Source organism: Pollicipes pollicipes, unplaced genomic scaffold (genome assembly GCF_011947565.3).
Source record: "Pollicipes pollicipes isolate AB1234 unplaced genomic scaffold, Ppol_2.1 Scaffold_5724;HRSCAF=6776_pilon_pilon_pilon, whole genome shotgun sequence".
Classification (NCBI taxonomy): Eukaryota; Metazoa; Arthropoda; class Thecostraca; order Pollicipedomorpha; family Pollicipedidae; genus Pollicipes; species Pollicipes pollicipes.
This window is the reverse complement of record NW_023596746.1, coordinates 54,465,382-54,485,768: the sequence shown is the minus strand read 5'-3', so window position 1 is coordinate 54,485,768 and position 20,387 is coordinate 54,465,382. Positions and strand designations below refer to the sequence as shown.

General features: G+C 55.5%; 1 pseudogene; it reads right to left on the bottom strand.

Annotated features, from left to right (window-relative positions):
• Positions 1-37: 37 nt before the first annotated feature.
• LOC119103433 (juvenile hormone epoxide hydrolase 1-like) lies at positions 38-5,312 on the bottom strand (annotated as a pseudogene).
• Positions 5,313-20,387: the final 15,075 nt, after the last annotated feature.

The window sequence follows — 20,387 nt, the reverse complement described above, 5'->3', positions numbered from 1 at the left end:
ACGCTCGTGTACGTGTGTAATAAACAGAATGTTTGTTAAAAGCTGTGTATTTGAACTGTCTAGCAAACGCGGCAATGCCCTTTTGCTGAAAACGTGACACGGTGTTTAGGTGTGGCCAGATTGCAGAACGACGTGGTTAGCATACCTGGCTGCAAAAACAGTTCGTTACATGTTTCACCCGCTATGGTCGTTCTTGACGCTGAAGCATCATCCCCTCTGGGCGTTCTATTGATTTTCTCCAGCCCTTCATTGCGCAACGCGACGCTTTATCTGCGCGATTCAATAAGCGGGCCATAGTTTACCCTTTGGTAGGAGTTTCCGTCCGGTCTCATGGCAAATATTGATCTCTTCCCCATGGGTCCGTCGGTGATCGATGGTGATGAGGTTACTCATCTCGCATTTTTGTCTGACTACTGCTTTGTCTTCTGCTGCTTGTGCTGCTTGTGCTGCTTCTGCTGCTGCTTCTGCTTCTCTTTGCCCTGATGGGCGCGATGCTCCCGCTGCTCCTTCTCCCGCTGTTGCCGCTGCTTTTCCGTCTCCCGCTGGCGCTGTTTCTCCTGCTCGGCCTGCCGCTGCTTCTCCAGCTGCAGCTCCTCGCGGCGCCGTATGGCGGTGACGGTGACGAACACGTGCTCGGCCAGCTCGTGCGGCCGCTCCATGGCCAGGAAGTGGCCGCCGTCCCCCAGCTGGCGCGCCGCCACCACATCCACGAACTTGCCGGCTAGCATCGCCGGCGACAGCAGCATGAGTTCGTTGGGCGCATACAGCAGGCCGACGGGCACGCGACACGGGATGGCGTCCAGCTGCATGGCCGCCACGCGCCGGCCGAACGTCTCGGCGTACAGCCGCAGGGAGCTCGTCACGCTGCCGCTCAGCCAGTACACCATGACGTTGTCGAGCAGCGCGTCCAGCGAGAAGTGGCGCGTCAGGCCACCGTCCTCGCGCGCCACGTTGGTCATGTCGGTCCAGCTGGAGAACTTCTCCAGGATGTAGGCGGCCAGGCCGGCGGGCGAGTCCGACAGCGCCACTCCCACTGTGTCCGGCTTGGTGGCCTGCAGGTGGGCGTAGCCCGTCTCGCGCGCCAGCACGGCCAACTTCTCGCCGAGCGGGTACAGCCGGCTGGTGAAGAACTCGGAGCCGGCCCAGCTTGGCACGATGCTGCCCAGCGCCATCAGCAGCCGCATCCGCCACGTGTCCGCCACGGCAAAGTTCGTGTGCACGCCTGTAACAGCGCCGGCGGGTGAGCGCGGGGCGGCGGCGCGTGACTGCTACGCCTGGGGCCCGTGCACAGAGGCCACGCTGGTGCGGCTCGCATCACGGTCTGGCGGGTCAATCCACAACGGAGCGTGGTTGGGATCTTGTTTTTAACGCAGCGCGTGTGCGATCTAATCGCTGGTTGATGCAATGCGTACTGCATAACCGGTGGCCGTTTGCACAACGCAGCGGCAAATCATGCAACACGCCCGCATTCACGTATTCTGAACGTCCATCGTCACGCGCCGCGACCGTGTCGCCTGGACGGCGGCGCGCCGCACCACTTACCCGCCACCTGCTCCGGGAACAGGGTGCCCATGTGGGAGGCGATGATGCCGCCCCAGTCGCCGCCCTGCACGAAGAAGCGCTCGAAGCCGAGCCGTTGCATCAGCTTGCGCATGACGACGGCCACCTCGGGCGCGCCCAGGCCGGGTCGCTCGGCCGCCGACGAGAAGCCGTATCCGGGCAGCGACGGGCAGACCACCTCGAACACCACCCGGTGGCCGGGCCGTGGCGTCGTCAGCAGCGGCAGCACACTGTAGAACTCGACCACCGAGCCGGGCCAGCCGTGCAACAGCAGCAGCGGCTCCACCCGGTACTCGTCACTCGGTACCTGAGAGGTGCGGAGCGGTCAGTACTGCAGCGGCTCCACCCGGTACTTGTCACTCAGTACCTGAGGGGTGTGGAGCGGTCAGTGCAGCAGCGGCTCCACCCGGTACTTGTCACTCGGTACCTGAGAGGTGCGGAGCGGTCAGTACTGCAGCGGCTCCATCCGGTACTTGTCACTCGGCAACCTGAGAGGTGCTGAGCGGTCAGTGGCAGCAGCGGCTCCACCTGGTACTCGTCACTCGGTACCTGAGAGGTGCGGATCGGTCGGTACAGCAGCGGCTCCACCCGGTACTTGTCACTCGGTGCCTGAGGGGTGCGGAGGCGGTCAGTACAGCAGCGGCTCCACCCGGTACTTGTCACTCGGTGCCTGAGGGGGTGCGAAGCCGTCAGTAAACAGCGGCGCGGCTCCACCCGTACTTGTCACTCGGTGCCTGAGGGGTGCTGAGCGGTCGGTGCAGCAGCGGCTCCACCCGGTATTTGTCACTCGGTATCTGAGGGGTGCGGGGCGGTCAGTACAGGCAGCGGCTCCACCCGGTACTTGTCACTCGGTGCCTGAGGGGTGCGGGGCGGTCAGTACCAGCCCGGTCTCCACCCGGTAACTTGTCACTCGGGTGCCTGAGGGGTGCGGGGCGGTCAGCACAGCAGCGGCTCCACCCGGTACTTGTCACTCGGTGTCTGAGGGGTGCGGGCGGTCAGCACAGCAGCGGTCCACTCATTTCTTGTCACGTAAGACGCCCTAAGGCAGGGGGTGCGGCACGACTATGTTTTGTAACATGCCTGCTGTGCGCTCCCCCGTGCGTTCGGGCTACGCGATTGAAGGCAGTTTCGTCCAGATTATCGGTACCCTTACATGCCGGGATGGGACATCAGCCAAGGCGGGGCCGCTCTCTGCTCGCGCGAGCAGCGTTACACACGTGTCGCGAGTGAGAGTGTGATTCCAGATCAGAGGGTGTGGTCCCAGCCCGTGCGATGCTGATTCACGTCTCGGTTTGTGGCAGTACCTTGGGCTTGACGTGGGATGAAGTGGATGTCCAGTCCGTTGACGTTTGTCTTGAACTGGGAGAACTGATTGAGGTTGCTGCAGCCGCCGGTTCCAGTCGTACTTGGTGCGCCAGTGCTCCATCACCTCTCGCAGGTAGTCGCTGTTGAAGCCGTAGTTGAAGGCAGCGCCCTCCAATGGCGGCGTCAGCCGACTCTCCGCCTTCGTCAGACGGGCCTGCAGGTCGGAACACGAGCGCGCCCGTCACAGGGGTGTGGGGGGGGGGGGGGGGCATAAGGCCCGTGGGGTCGGCCTCCACGGATAGGCTTTCAATTTATAGCCACTTCGCCTGATACCGTAAAGCCATATTCGTGGCGAGAAATGCACCCACTTCATAAGCGCTACGTGACAAGCATCCAGAGCGGCTTACGGCCAGTGACGTCATTCTAACGTCAGTCCACTCCTGGAAAGCCGTGGGTTCGGCCAAGGTGTCCGCTGACCCTTATGTCGTCCATGAGGCCGGGCGGGGAAGTGATGCTGAAGGGCCGCACGATCGTGTCCTCGACGTCGGGCCGCGGCGACCTCAGCCACCAGGTGTCGGCCAGCTCGGGCAGTGGGGGCTCGGCCGTCAGGTACGGGTACAGGTACACCGCCAGCAGCAGCGTCAGCAGCGCTGCCACGGACAGCAGGCCGGGCCAGCGCGACGCCGGCTGGTCGCGCCGCGTGCCGCTCTCCGCACGGGCCATCTGCCGAGGTCGGGCCAGGTCAGCCGGCGGGAGGTGACGTCACGGGGACAGCTGCAGAGGTCGCTGGAGGTCAGCAGGTGAGACAGTGTCTGTAAGGTGACGTCACTGGGACAACGGAAGAGGTCGCTGGAGGTCAGCAGGTGAGGCTTAGGCTCTCCACACCGGACAGAAGCGTAGTTTGTATTATCAAAGGGAGGGTGTCCCACACACTACAGAGATATTGGGAATCCCGTGAACATTGACCGTAAATCTAAGGGAGGTCAGCAACTTGTATAAACACAGGCAGTCCTATTTCATCTGGAAATGTTCAACCGGAAGCCAAATCAATTAGTGAAAAGTTAGATGCACACTATCCTTTCAGGCAATTCCCTACAGAGCATTCCGTCCCAGTTCGGGGTGTCTACCAGCTGCCATTCTGGCGACATGGAAGCGGGTTCCCCGGATGGGTTCTTCCTGAGGCTCTCACAGATGTCCGTCCTACATTGGTGCCCTCCCTGGCGCGGAAGGCCCTCTGGCGACTTCTGGCCGGGGCATTTGACCCGGGCGCGAGAGCCCTCGTTGGTGCAACAAAATTCCTGATAACCGCAGGTTGTCCAATAAATGGCACAAAGATCCATGTTTGGCCAATTAGCGGAGCGGCGTGTGAGCGTGTGCATGGGCCCGATAGTTCGGATCGAGGACGGGCCTCGGCTTAATTCGAATCATAGTTGCCCATGTAAACAAGATGTCGTTGGAGGTCAGCAGGTGAGACTGACCGCGAGGTGACGTCACTGGGACAAGTGCAGATGTCACTGGAGATCACTAGGCGAGACTGACTGCAAGATGACGTCACTGGGACAGCGGCAGAGGTCGCTTGACGGCAGCAGGTGAGACTGTGATTGTAAGGTGACGTCACTGAGTCAGCGGCAGAGGGTCGCTTGACGTCAGCAGGTGAGACTGTGACGGTTAGGTAACGTCACTGGGACGGCGGCAGAGGTCGTTGGGGGGGGTCAGCAGATGAGGCTGTTACTGCAAGGTGACGTCACAGAGAGAGCTGCAGAGGTCGCTGAGGTATTCTGCAGCTGTGAGACTGGCTGCAAAGGTGACATCACTGGAACAGTTACAGAGGTTCGCTTGAGGGCAGCAGGTAGCTGTTATTGCAAGGTGACGTCACTGGGACAGCGGCAGAGTTTGTGTGAGGTTGCCTGTCACAAGCCAAATGGCGTTACTGAAACATTGGAAGCGTACGTGCGGGGTTAATAGAGATGCCTCCCACGGGTCGTGGGACGTCATTGAGGCAGCTGGGACTGCCGCATAATGAACGCGTGGCGTGATTTAAACGGAAGGCTGCTCGACAGAACGGCACGCCCTAGATCACCACGTTCAATCGACAGCATACAGAATTAGCTTATTTTTAGAATAAGATTATCTTTGCTCTTCCGTGACCAGCAGTGACTTGAACTCACATTGCTGAGGGAGCGGCATGTGCCTCTTCACCCTCCGTTACGTGAGAGTGGGCACTGGCTGCATCACCTGTCTGACATCCACGAAACGGGTCTGACCTAGAAATGAAGACTGTCTGGTCTGCCCTCCTATCGCGTCTGGGTCCGCTGTCTGAGTGAAATCACCTCCGGTCCGCCTGCCGGTGGCGGAGGTCACGCACCTTCTCTGCGCGCGTCGGCATGCGCGTTGCCTGCTGGGCCGTCGGGGGCACGCACGCCTGATCCGAGACTGTCCTCACCCGCCCGACAGCCACACTTGTCCACAGACTGCCTCCCCCTCCCCTGCTCAGCTGGACGGCGAGCAGGCGCGCGTCCAGGTCCGGATCGGCGGGCGCCACGCTGGCGACGTTCAGCCCGTGGGGCAGCGTGGACCAAGCGCTAACGATTAACCTTTGCGTAGGAGAGCGGGTACTGCCGCGACAAGCGGTGCTCAGAATGGGGTAGCGGAACTATGGGGTTGACTTGGAAGAGGAACGTGCTGACCGTCGCAAGACAGGTCCCTGGCCCGGTAGTTCACCCGTCATATATACAATGACTGGACTGACGCGCGGTTACCGTCCTCGGCCGCATCATGAGGCCCCCGCGCAGCGCCGTCCGGCTCCGGTTCGGCGAAGAATTGCCTCCGATGAGGTGTTGGACCTCGTGCGCACTCCTGCTAGCAGCTGCCGCCGCCCCTGCGCCGAACCAGACGCCCAATCGTGCTATCTGGCTCGTTGAACTTGGGCACGGCGAAACTCTCGGCGGCGTCAGCTGAGGACGGGAGGGGAGTGCGCAGCAACGGGATAGCTGGCGTCAGCAAACTTCCCCTCAGACGCTGCTTTCCGCATGACGAATGCCCGGCGCCGAGAATCAAGCCTGTCTGTTCGTGTATGAGTTCGAAGGTTCTGTCCGGGGGTGATTAAAGACACGCGCCGGTCGCAAGGTTAGCCCGGCCGCGATTCTGCTAATTGCGTCGTCGTCTTCCTTCATCTGCTGACTTCCTGGCACGTCGGGCAGCGGACAGTTGTAATTCGCAGCCGGTTCACAGGCCAGTCAGTGTCTGGCGGACGTGTGTCGGCGCATTGGCCCCGGGACCGCATCTCGGGTCAGAGTTCGCCGCTACCCCCCGGCTCACCGTGCGGTGAATACAGCTATCGGCGCTGCGGGCGTGCCATTCGCGTTTCCTGCGTGACAAGTTACGATCGTCTTTTATGCCAGGAATTGTGAGTTGGCTTTAGATGACTGTCAGCTCCGGTGACAGAGTTCGTGTCTGGGGCAGACGGGGCAGCGCGTCGGTACGGTGCCACGTTCCAGTGATGCACAGACCCTGCCTCGCATGTATGTCTGCAGCCTCAAGAAACGGAGCAAAAGGAGCGATTTACAAACGGACGGGACAGTTGTGGTACGCCAGTCAGCGATGCTAACGACTCCTTTTTAGACCCTTGGAAGCATCTGCACGCTCCCAAAGGCCTGCCGTGGCACTTGTTACGCCGCACTTCGCCGACATGACGCAGCACGGACCCGCCCACCCGCTCTATTCCTCACTCAGCCCAACCGTGTATTGCGTCACTCAACCACGTCACTCCGACGCGACCCACCGACACTCATACACACACGCAGAGCGTGAGTCTCGTGACGATACTGGGGGTCGTCGCGCCTGCGGCAACGCATCTCGCAACGCGGTAAAATCGGCGCCGCGGAGCGACAAGAACGTGTATCAACCGGACGCGTACGGCAGGCGGCACAGCGGCTTACACCAGCGAGTCCCGACACGTGCCGAAGCGGCGCAGAAGCGAAGCCCCCGGCGGGGCGGCCAAGCAGAGATCCGGGCAGCGTGGTGCTCTTCAAGCGCGGGTGGTCGGTGGCGCCGGTCGGCGTGGGACCGCGGCCGGTCTCCCCAGCCGCTGACGCCAGGCCTGGCCCCCCGGCGCCACCACGCCGTCGTAACTGGCAGTCAGCGGACCGTCGCTGTCGTAACTGGCGGCCGGTGGACCGTCGCTGTCGTAACTGGCAGCCGGTAGACCGTCGCTGTCGTAACTGGCAGTCGGCGGACCATCGCTGTCGTAACTGGCAGTCGGCGGACCGTCGCTGTCGTAACTGGCAGCCGGTGGACCGTCGCTGTCGTAACTGGCAGTCGGCGGACCGTCGCTGTCGTAACTGGCAGTCAGCGGACCGTCGCCTCCGCCACCGCCACCGTCTCAGGCGGGGATTTCGCAGAAGAAGGCCAGCTCGCTGTCGCAGTCGGCGGTCTCCCAGAAGCCGTTGAAGCTGTAGATGCGCACGCACTGCTGCGTGGCCTGCTGGAGCGGCTGGTTGCGGCCCCATGCCTCGAACAAGCCGGCCGCGGTCGTGCCTGTGTCAACAGACCGGCGGGGTGACGTCGCATCGGCGGGGAGGGTCCTGCTCACTGACACTGACACGCTGACTGACACGGCGGAGACAGAGGCAGAAGAGAACTCGGCAAGAGACAGGCGAGGAATGCACTGTACAGATCTGACAGCACCGGAGGTCCCGCGGCGTTTCCGTTTTGCCAGGCCTCAAGACGTGGAACGAGTGAGATGATGTCTGGGCTAGTAAAGCCACAGTCTTTCCCTGCTCTCTTCTTTCCAGCTGAGGATCTGTCCCGAGGATCGGCCGGGGATCTGTCCGAGGTTCTGCCGGGAGTCTGCCGAGGATCTGCCAGGATCTGTGCGAGGATCTGTCCCGAGGATCTGTCCCGAGGATCTGTCCCGAGAATCTGTCCCGAGGATCTGTCCCGAGGATCTGTCCCGAGGATCTGTCCCGAGGGTCTGCAGGGGATCTGTCCCGAGGATCTGTCCCGAGGATCTGTCCCGAGGGTCTGCAGGGGATCTGTCCCGAGGATCTGTCCCGAGGATCTGTCCCGAGGATCTGTCCCGAGGATCTGTCCCGAGGGTCTGCAGGGGATCTGTCCCAAGGATCTGTCCCGAGGATCTGTCCCGAGGGTCTGCAGGGGATCTGTCCCGAGGATCTGCAGGGGATCTGTCCCGAGGATCTGTCCCGAGGATCTGCAGGGGATCTGTCCCGAGGATCTGTCCCGAGGATCTGTCCCGAGGATCTGTCCCGAGGGTCTGCAGGGGATCTGTCCCGAGGATCTGCAGGGGATCTGTCCCGAGGATCTGTCCCGAGGATCTGTCCCGAGGATCTGTCCCGAGGATCCGTCCCGAGGGGTCTGCAGGGGATCTGTCCCGAGGATCTGCAGGGGATCTGTCCCGAGGATCTGTCCCGAGGATCTGTCCCGAGGATCTGTCCCGAGGATCTGTCCCGAGGGTCTGCAGGGGATCTGTCCCGAGGATCTGTCCCGAGGGTCTGCAGGGGATCTGTCCCGAGGATCTGCAGGGGATCTGTCCCGAGGATCTGCAGGGGATCTGTCCCGAGGATCTGTCCCGAGGATCTGTCCCGAGGATCTGTCCCGAGGGTCTGCAGGGGATCTGTCCCGAGGATCTGTCCCGAGGATCTGTCCCGAGGATCTGTCCCGAGGGTCTGCAGGGGATCTGTCCCGAGGATCTGCAGGGGATCTGTCTCGAGGATCTGTCCCAAGGATCTGCCGGGATCTGTACGAGGTTCTGCCGGGGGTCTGCCGAGGATCTGCCGGGATCTGTACGAGGATCTCTCCGAGGATCCGCCCGGGAGCTTACCATCCGGCCAGCGAAACTCTCCTCCGACTAGTCTCAGGCCGATCCACGCGTGGTAGGTGTTCCTCTGGAACTGCAGCCACTGCAAGCCAGATCACAGCAAGTCAGAGCCACACGAGCGGCTACAGTTACACTAAAGCTGCCATAGTTATGCTCCAGTGCTCAAGGGCACGCAGGCCATGCGTTCTGCGTAGGAATTTTAGGTGTCATTGGGGCTTAACAATGCGCTTAGCTGCTGAGGCTATGCGGCGTCGCCTGCCTCTCACTGGCAGGAGGGACGGGCGCCGCGGGGGCCGACCCCGTACCCCTGGTTTCCCAGACGGGCAGCTACTTTCTGCGCACACTTCTGCATAAATCGTGCCGGTTTCTCTAAACTGGAGAGATGGGCATATCTCGGCGCTGCAATAGCCACCGTTTAGCCATCCCTTTAAATCAGAGAAACACAGCTAATGTGAATCTTAAACAAAATGTTACATAACATTAAACACGACGCAAAACAAAATATAATCTGCGCAACATATGGCTCAGCGCACGCTCCCTGCGCTAGTATGTGTGCTGCGTGGATACAGTTTCGGACGTCCCAACGGCGTCCCTATGGTGGGTGCCTGTCGGTGCACCCCACCGACTCAACATCTCAGCGACCGCCGCGCCGGTAGCGCCGTGGCCGCGGCGACGGCGCTGCGCGCTAGCCGCCTACCGTCTGCATGCACCGGTTGAGGGAGGCGTCGGTGATCTTGACGAGCCGGGAGTCGGGGTGGTGGGCGCGGCAGACAACCGCCGCCTCGGCCCACGGCAGCGTCGGCTGCGTCACCAGCCGGAGGAAGGAGCCGGTGTTGATGCCCGCCGACAGGCAGCGCGAGTAGCCCGGCGGGATGGCTGCCGGCAGGGCGGCGCTGACGGTCGGGTGGCACCGAGCGGGCAGCCGACGCCGCCGCTGGCCCAGCCGGACCAACAGGACGGAGGGCGGCGGGGAGCTAGCGGCCACATCCCGCCAGCATCTGACCATACACATTTACAGGGGTGATGTCGCCTGTGAGCTCAAATGTTGGTGCGCGTGGTAAGCGGTTCCCAGAAACCCGTGGTAACACACATTGCTAAAACAGCCGTCACACCGGCAATAGAGCATAAGACATCCGCTTGTGCGACGCACACAATTGCTGTATGGCAAGTCAACCATAATATCATCTACTGACGGCACCTATTTTGCATAGCATACCCATATGCCAATTTTCAGATTCCTGTTTATGTTCATATTATTTGTCAAACACCTGGACATCCACAAAGTTAGCAACTCTAATCAAAGCCCACACAGATTGCCTGCGAAGAACATGGTCACCACCCACCTGGCCTGGTGGTTGTTTGAACTTTCACTGTGGTGATAAAACTGCTAGGGAATGGAAGGTCAGTGTCACCCGTGGTGACATCACCTGCGGCTCCAGTGGGTTTAGTGGGTTTAGTAGATTCGGTGGTTGTTCCCTGGGTGGTAGCTTCAGACGTGACGATTATCAATGTGCGATCAGTGGTAGGTATTGTGGTCGGGTCGTTCATAGGCGTGGTGGGGGGCCGTTGTAGATCGGTCGTGATTGGTTCTGTCGTGGTGGGTTCCGTCGTGGTCGGTTCCGTCGTGGTCGGTTCCGTCGTAGTGGGCTCCGTCGTTGTGGGTTCCGTCGTGGTCGGCTCCGTCGTGGTCGGTTCCGTCGTAGTTGGTTCCGTCGTGGTCGGCTCCGTCGTGGTTGGTTGCGTCGTGGTCGGCTCCGTCGTGGTGGGTTGCGTTGTGGTGGGCTCCGTTGTGGTGGGTTCCGCTGTTTGGGGTCCCGTTACGGTGGGTGTCGTTGTGGGGGGTTCCGTTAAGGTAGGTCCCGTTGTGGTGGATTCCGTTAAAGTAGGTTCCGTTGTAGGATTTCCAGCCGGATCATCGGTGGTTGTTGGTTTTGTCGTCGTGTCCACCCGACGTGTGGGAGTGGTCGGCTCCGCACATATTCCAGTATCTGTAAACGGAACATTTCGGACTTTGGCATTCGCAGTTTAGCTCGGGACACGTCACAGATGAGAGCCGGGTGGCAACAGCCGGACACGTCGCCGACTAGCAACACATCGCATGAGAGCCGACTAGCAACACATCGCATCTCTATCTCAGAGCAGATACCGGAATAGCGTGTCATCCTACCGACTCAGTTGGCTGGACCTGCCCTGGTCCACTCACATTCCAGGGCTTCTGCTCTGTTGTTGGCGAAGAAAATGGGTGTGGGGGAGTGGAGAAGTTCGACGGGGAATTCTGCACTGCCCATATGGTCACTAAAATTGAGATGTGCATATCAGTAACTGTCGTATCCAAAATCAGAGACAATCAAAGAGGCGAAATGGTTATGCTACTCGTAGGACATTTTCCATTTAATGTACATCGTTTTGAAAATTTTCTTGATATTCTTCTCGCCTCTTTACTCTTAGCAGGCACCTCATTTTTCCGCAACATTATCATGCTTACCTGACGATTTCTCACCAACGCCTTACGGCAACCACGTGATTCCCAAAGCCCAGCTTGCATACAAACAATAAGCACCGTGTCTGACTCAATTAAGATGAAGTTCCTGTATGTTTTTTTGAAGTTACATGCTCGCACATGACGTTGTGTAATTCATAATGTTATGAATACCTTTCTAAACACAGTGACTTTAGACGAGGTCGGTGTTTTTAAGAGGCCACCCCGTTTGGAGCGTTCTGATGCGCATGTTGAGAACAAGTACTCGGGCCAGGCGTAACAAGCAAAACTGTAGTCGCACATTGAAAACAGCATGTGGCCCGCGGCGGGTTGATTCGCTGCGTGCCACAGTTACAGTAAAATGTGTTGGCAAGTCGAAAACTGTTCAACAAAGAAAGCAAGCAAGGAAGTCATATTTTTTGGGGGGGGGGGGGCATAAACCGCATGCGGTCAGCGTACAATTACAGATTATTTGCGAGCAAGGATTATATAGCCGGGCATACCTCCGTGATGATGCAGTCATTATATTGCTATAATCACAACAATGAATAATTAAAATAATATAAAACATGTGTGACGTATTCGGTTTACTCAGGTAGCCTTTTGTTACAACTTAGTGCTCATCACGTGGTGAGGGTCTCCGGAAACCATATCCGCCATTGTAAATCCTCTCCGAATGATTTCTGAATTTGCATGCATCTTAAAATGACGAGGAAAAACGCATAGATTTGCGTAAAGATGCATGGGTCAACCCATCCCTGGTATTGATCACGAACCGAATGGAGAATGAGATGGGATCATGTTGCTTTACCGCTTTTAGATTTTCCACTTGAAGGGAGGTGGTTAAATGCGTGCATCGGAGACAAAGCAGAAATATGTCACATTTCAGCATGGGAGTAAAGGGACGATCAAAGCATTGTCATGCATTTCACATTCGTTGTGTTTACAAATCAAGTAGATCATGTCTACAAAAAACATGGTGCTTTCAACAGTCGGAAAACTAATTACGCAGGGATTTGATGCCAACAAGAACAAGTGTCATTAAATTGAAAACGGCACACGTCGGGCAGAGCTGCGTTCATGCCACATCTGGAGATATGAAAGCAGCCGTCAGACGTGATGAAATAAGCTCACTTTTAACCATAAATATACTTGTAGCTGGTAGAGACTGATCTAGCCCACAAAGTTTCTATATTTAGTAAATATGCTCTTGAATGCGTTACCGTGTGGTTGCGTTATCGTACCTTGCGCAACATTGGTTGAGAGCTAGCTGACGGCCTTCTACATGAAAAATCGCGCTCCTGAAGGCCAGTATGAACGACTCTACCATTAAGTTTTTATCGGTCTTAAACGCCGCATGTCTAGTGGAATGGCAGGAATTGAATGACGTTATGATGACGTCATGGATGCCTGGTTAGCCTTGAAATAGTTCGCACATACCAGTCTCCTCATCTTTGTGGGTGGGCAGCTCAACAGCCGGAGAGGTTTAGGTCTTAAGAAGGGCAGGGGTGTGAACTGTATCGAGTGATCTTCAAAATGCCTATTTCAACGCAAAACCCCATACAAATGTGGAACAGTTCCTTAAAATTCTACATTGGCATATCCATTTTAAACGTTTTGTCCAGTTAGCAAAGCTGATTTTCTTGGCTGTATCTTCAAGCAAGTCTTCCACTTGAGGCAGCAACTTTCACAGAATTCTTCCATCGAACCCAGTGCCCATCAATGTAAAAAACAAAATTTCGTTGAACAAGATTTGCACTAACTTTGCCTGCACACCGCCATAATTTGCTCCGTATAGTTTCAAGTACATTGATGCAATGCAAAGTACGTGAATGTGTAATATCAATTAAACAGAAATGCGCTGTCAAAATCACAATCATTCGTCATCCAGTGTGGCAATGCTTTGACACACGAGATAAATTCTACCGTGCCATCACCGCAAAAGTCTAATCGCACCGTAAGGCATCGAAATAGCCATGCCTTTCCAAATAAACGCCGTAAAATTGACCCGATGTGGGCATAATAGTGATGTAGGCCGTACGTAAAGTGAGTTAGCGATGCATGCAGTGAGGACTATCTTTAAACTCACATTTAATAACGATGCTTTGAGTATTTTAAGCATTTAGTACCCCAAATGCCCTTTTCAGGTGCCGTGTTAGTCGTCAGCCACGCCCCAAAACAGCCTCAGCCAGACAACCTCTGAAGACGTCCCCTCTGCCTTCGGAGAGCGGAAATCACATCTCGCATGCATCGCAGCCGCTGTGGGCACGGCTGGACGCTGAAATGCTGACCTGGCAGGCAGCCGGCGAACGAGTAGGGGTCGCCGATGTGACCGCGGCGGCACTGGCACCGGTAGCTGCCGGGCGTGTTGCGGCAGACCGTGTGTAGGCCCGGGCACGGCTGCTGCTGCCCGCTGCATTCGTTGATGTCTGTCAGCGCGAGCAGCGCGTCAGAGCCGGGAGCGTCTCACAGGGCGGTAGTGAGGGAGGCTCGCGGTAGAATACCGAGAGAGACTCATGGTAGAATACTGAGAGCGGCTCACAGGGCGGTAGTGAGAGATGCTCGCGGTAGAATACCGAGAGAGACTCATGGTAGAATACTGGGAACGTCTCACAGGGCGGCAGTGAGAGAGGTTCGCGGTAGAATACCGAGAGAGACTCACGGTAGAACACTGGAAGCGTCTCACAGGGCGGTAGTGAGAGATGCTCGCGGTAGAATACCGAGAGGGACTCACGGTAGAATACTGAGAGCGTCTCACGGGGCGGCAGCGAGAGAGGCTCGCGGTAGAATACCAAAAGAGACTCACTGTAGAATACTGAGAGCGGTTCAAAGGGCAATAGTGAGAGGCTCGCGATAGAATACCGAGAGAGACTCACGGTAGAGTGCTGAGAACGGCTCAAAGGGCGGTAGTGAGAGGCTCGCGGTAGAATACCGAGAGGGAATCACGGTAGAATGCTGAGAGCGGCTCAAAGGGCAATAGTGAGAGGCTTGCGGGTAGAATACCGAGAGAGACTCACGGTAGAGTGCTGAGAGCGGCTCAAAGGGCGGTAGTGAGAGGCTCACGGCCGAACACACAGAGCGGCCAAAAGAATAACAATAATAGGGCTTTCCTGGAAACATGGGAGGCTCCCCACAAAATCACAGGAGAGAGGCTTCAGGCCACAGAATAGCACCGAGAGAGGCTGAAAGGGGAGAATCCCACAGAGGGGGAAGCTCGCAACATAAAATTGACAGTGGTTCAAGGGATAAGAATCGCTCTCGTCCTCCCACCGAGCGCCCACAGACGGCGCGTGGGGCGCGACGCGTGCACTGACCTTCGCACTTGCGTACGATCAGCCACCAGCCGGGCGGACACTGGAACTGGGTGATGGTGGTCGGGAACCCTGGAACGAGACCAGGGCTCTGCAGCTGGTGTGGCGGCCCCCCCCCCCCCCCCACTATCAGCTGACCGGCGGCCCGCCAGTCACCCGGCCGGGGTCACGGCGGAGCGCATGTCAGGCTTTTGCGGCATGTTCGGAGGCCGCCAGGTTGACCGCGGTTGGTCGGTGCGGGTCTGACGTACGGCAGCGATTTCAGTGAGCCGGGCACCGGTGAGCAGCTGGGTTTGTTGCTCGACCCGCCACCCGTAACAAATGCCCGGGGACAGCACGTCGATTACGCAGAGGGTTTGGAGGGCAAAGAGATCACGGTGAGAATGTATAAATACTGGGAAGCACCAGAAGGCAGCAGTCAATGGATGATGCAACGCTTGGTGGCAGCAGTATTGTCCAGATGCAGGCGGACGATAACGAAAGATAATCGGTGCCGAATGAGGCAGCTGACAGGCCTAGTACCAAATCCTGAATGCTAAAGCCGGCACCAACAACTACAGCGTTTGGTTCGCGAATACTACGTGTTCGGGGTAGGACGAGGTCCAGCACCATCAGTGCACGACCACACGCTTGCCATCCACGGACGGAGCAGGGACCAGATCGGAGACTCCGGACGTCCGGCGTTCGGCTTTGTGAACGGTGCAGTCCTAATCCCCTCGGCTATGTGAACGGTGCAGTCCTACTCCCCTCGTCTATGTGAACGGTGCAGTCCTACTCCCTCCATGCGTGTGGTGTTCACTTAAAAAACGCAAGCCGTGCTCCTGACACGTACGCAAGTGCACACAGCGACTGCGGGTGTCACCAGATCCTTCAAACTGCGGGTTATTCAGTCACTCGCAAGGCAGAGGCCAACCGCGGACGAGCGGAGCTATGAACCGGGCTGCACGGCCGCTCTCGAGTTTGGGACACTCCGCTCGCTTTCAACGACGGACCTGACAGCTGGGGTGAGGGAGGGCAACACTGGGTTACCCGTACAAATACCTGATCTGTTCAGAAATATTGACACGCCGCGCACAGTACATTCTACACATGTTCACCACGTGTTCAACAGAGGGAGCACGTGGCTGTATGAACAACTTTTCCACATGCGATAAAGTATCTAGTGCTGTACACAAACTCTGTAACGACTTATCGCATTGACGGTGGAGGTTACTGGCACTGCTGACACTGAAATAAGTAGCCCGTGCTCCGAGTGCCCGTTCAGCTGCGGCGGCTACCTCTGTACGCATCGCAAAACATATACTCACATTCGTCGACAAATGGACCGTCCAAATAATCTTCCGGGGTGCCTTAAAATACTTGAACATGCATACAATGGGCATGCAGCCCCAACACGAAAACAATGCTTCCTTGAGCGCCCTCTTTAACGACCCTCCCTCCCCCCCTCCTCATACCCTCCCGACACCGGAGCGCGATACTTTCCCCTGGTGGTATCTGATCGAAACTCGCCGACACCGGACCGGCGCCGCCGGACCGCCTGCGGGTGTACCGCTGGTGAGACGGTGCCGGCTGTGTCGGCTGTCAGCGTCACAGAGGGCTCCTCCGCCGCTCCTCGACCGCCTCACCTGCGCTGAAGAGCGCGGCGGCGGCGCCGTCCGCCCGCGGCTCGTCCAGACTCGGTGCTACTGCCTGGCCAGAGACAATCACGCAGAGCGCGGCCAGCGCCTGCGAATGGCCACGTCAGGGTCAGAGCCGAGTCAGAGTCCAAACCCAGTCGGAGCCAGAGCCGAGTCAGAGTCAAAACCCAGTCGGAGCCAGAACCAGAGCCGAGTCAGAGTCAGAGCCAATTCAGGCTCAGAACCGAATCAGATTCGAGCCAAAGCCACAGCCGAGGCAGAGTCAGAAACGGGTCAGATTCAGGGCCAAGTCAGAGCAAAGTCATGGTCAGAGCGCAGTCAATGATAAGATCGGAGTCAGAGCAGAGCCAGAGTAAGAGCCGCGAGAAAGTCACAAGGACCCTCACAAGGACCCTCAGCGGACCCGGCAGAGGTGCGCTACACGTTCATGAGGTCTGTCACAGGGGGGAGGGGGAAGGAGGGCACACATTTACAGAATTCAGTGTAACGCCTGGGAGCGGCGTATCGAAGGAAAGGCTTAAAGAAAATGTACCCCATTTGAAGGTGTCGAAGCAAGCATCATATATGATGAAATAACCTAAGTTATAACTATTGGCGCACCATTAAGTGAAAAGACTGCCCTAGACAACACAATTTTTCCGCCATTCCAAATATCCTCATGTAAATATGCTCCTAAATACGTCGTTGATTGCTTCTAAATATCCTGCACAACGTTAACTGAGACCAATTGACGGCCGTTATATCTGGACATCGTGCTCACGAGCGCCAGACATGAACGATTCGACAATCATATTTTTGTTAGCCTTGATCACCGCATGTCCAACATAATGGCAGGATTAAAACAACTAAGATAGCGTCATCGATGCCCTGGTGACCTTGAAATAGTTTGCGCGAAATAGCCTGCACATCTTCGCGGGTGTGTAGTTCAGGAACTAGAGGGGTCTTAGGAAGGGTAGAACTGTGAACTGCACCGAATGACCTTCAAGATGTCTACTTCAGCTCGAAAGCCCATACAGATGTGGAACATTCCCTGTAAACCATCGGTTCCTGACAGCATTTGGACCTAGAGAGATTTCCCGCCAATCCCGCTGGTCGATTCTCTTGTAAGTATTCAGCCGTGGGCAGAGCGGCAGCGCCAGGTAAGTCTGGTCAGCTTACGGATGGCTGCTGAGCTCAATGTTCGCAGAGTATATCGCCGGTAACGCCAAATTCTAGAACAAATGCCAAAAACTAGCGCTAGAAACCAGTTAAGTTAACTGGCGGTAGTCCCACAAGATATCTTTACTACGTGCTCTTTATCAGGCACCTAATTCCAGAGGGCACCACAAAGGGCCCCAATCTGTATTCTCATGAGACACCAAATCCCATGGCGCAGCGCTTGTTGTGCCTCCGACCTCGAACGAAATCCTCGATCGGTTTCGGGGGCCCGTGTGCGAGCACAAAAATCTTGATTTCGGGGAACCATGGCCCTTGTCTTCAAAATGAATTTCCGTACACTCTGACGAAATTCCTGGTCAGCTTGGTCGGCGTTGATATCTTGGTATTATGCATATATCGAAACGAATATCAGCATCAAATTAAAATTTTCCCGCCGATGCTGCCCGATATTTTAGTTGTATTATATGTATTAATTATTATATTATATATTATTTTTACGTATTATATTTATATTATAACATATTATTATTATATTCATTATTAATAATAAATTATTATTATTTCAATTTAAATTTCAATTCAACAGGCATCGCGCATCACTCGTCAGGAACCATTCAAACATGTGAATGATCTTAAACTAGCACGCACCACGCATCAAGGCTTGTATCATGTTAGCATAATCGACCATGATGAGTCCGGTTTGATGAGCCTAATTTTTGTAAGAATATGCATTTATAAATGGATATCGTAGCAATGACTAGCCATCGTTCCTTGCCTAAAACCCTGAGCAGGATCGGCAAACGATTTTGAATCTACTACTGATATTCGTTATGATGAAAGGATGTTGCCGAAATAGCAACGCATCTCTCTGTCCATTCTCCTGGCTTTTCTACGAGGAATAAGGGTATTTCCACTGTCTTCTCTATTCTTCTCTTCCTCTTCTTCCTCTTCTTCTTCTTCTTCCTCTACTCCTTCTTCTTCTCTTCTTCTCTTCCTCGCAAATGCATTTAACAACTTATGCAAGATCCCTCTTCAGCAATGAGGATGATAAATGTGTAAGGCAACAACACCAGCAGTCGAATATGTTCGTATTTTTCAGGCGATAACAAACTCGTGTAGCCGCTTTGTGGATAGGGAAGATCACGCACAACTGAGTCGTTCCGTTTTGGCGTTAAGAAAGGACTACTGTTGTTTGTCAAACTGATAATCACTTTTCACACTTTTAACAGCCGCTGAACTTTAATTTGAAAAAGAAACCCATACACATACCTAGTTTGTGACATGTCATCAGATCACGTTTTTAGATGTCCGAAATATTGCGCATAATCGACATATTTGGAGACATTGACAACACAAGCTAGTCTTCGCCATAGCAAAACTGCGCGCGTCCCATAACATACGTGGTTGGGTACTGGCACGACCAAACAAATGCGGGTGCAAACGCTCCAGATCTACACGATAACGATCTTCTCTTATTGGGGGCATGACGGCCGAGTGGTTTGGGCATTTGGCTCCCACGTGAGGGGCCAGTGTACGAAGCCAGGCTGCGTCATGGTCCCTGAGCGCTAAGATGCCTTCTGCAGTCGCTGGCGCCTCGTAAAAGGGTGCGCGACTACATGCGTCATGCTTCGTTTTTTGGCAGGTTCATCGCAAAAACAGCAGCCGCGTTTTCCGATGAATTCTTTCCTTCAGATGCAATATAATTGCGCATTTCGGATATGTAGTATACCTAAAAGCCATCTGTTTTTTTAACCTGTGGAACTCATATTACTTATGCATCACGCGGGTCACATACTTTAGTTAGAATTTAGCAATTTTCGCACTCCTTTGCGATATCATGCAGCTCAAATTCGGATTGTTTCCAAGCTGACAACACAACGCATTTTACTTTTCCAAGGAGCTGGCCATATGTTTCATTACAATAAAGTAGATCGCTTCAAAAGCATGCGAATTTCAATACCCTCGCTGCTTTCTACCACCATTTCAATCTTTGCGTCACATGTCACTTGAGTGACATCGTGGCTTGGACATCGTGTACAAGTTATTGCCTTTGCGTTTACCTATTCACCATGACGCTCCACTCAGTTGGGTCCCCGCCCCATCTACCAGGGTGAGAGGCGGGAGTCGTACAGTTGCGGTGGCGTAAAGCCCCAATGACACGCAAGCATTCACTATGATGTTAATTATCTAAACATGCAACTTCCTGCTGATTTCGTTGTCGACGCACGTTAGTTGATCGGTCTCTGAAAAAGACAAATGTGCACGGTGTCCATACACAACCACCTATAACTAGCCTTTCACGATGCGAAAAGGACGATAGCTTGCGAAGAAAAAGAAGGATCTGAAAATGAAAGGCCGAAAGCCGGGATATTTTGTGAGAGGGGGGGGGGGACAACAAGTTAGTTCCAGGGGCAAGGTAGTGAAGCGCGGCCCCTCCCATGGAACAATCTTGGAATCTTGGAACATTGTGCAATCTAATAGTACGCCTAAAAAATCTGGAGCGTTTTTTCGTTGCTCTTCAGCTATGGGCCCTATATGGCTCGACCAGTGACCTGCGTCGCACGAGGCTGATGCGGCGGCGCGCTCGAATTCCGCATTCGCTCACTGTTACCTGAAATGCGATGTTGGCGCCTGATTTCACCAGCACAGCCAATGGCATTGGAGCCTTTCGCACCGAATAGTTCCATTATTAGATATGTCATGTCTCAGGGACACGTAAAAAGTACAAACATGGATTGGAAAGCATTTCCGTGGTGTCAGATTTTAAGAACAACTGTTAAGTTATGTTTATTTCAATGAACTAGTAAAGTATTGGGACCTGGTTCAGTATGGTGGAGACCCAGCCCAATATTGCGGGGCCCAGCCTAATGTCGCAAGGGCCCTGCCCAACATTAAGGTGGGGTGGGGTGGAGGTGTCGCGGAGTGGGGTATCTAACAAGCCCCCTCCCCCAAATAGATAAAACGCTCCACCTTTGATTCTGCCGTAGTTATCACGCGACACTTAAGGAAAATCAGGCATGGTATGCCGGAGTGTGCAGACCGTAAAATCACCGCAGTCGGGATTACATTGTAAGCACTTATCCTTGCAAAGTTCGCCCGGG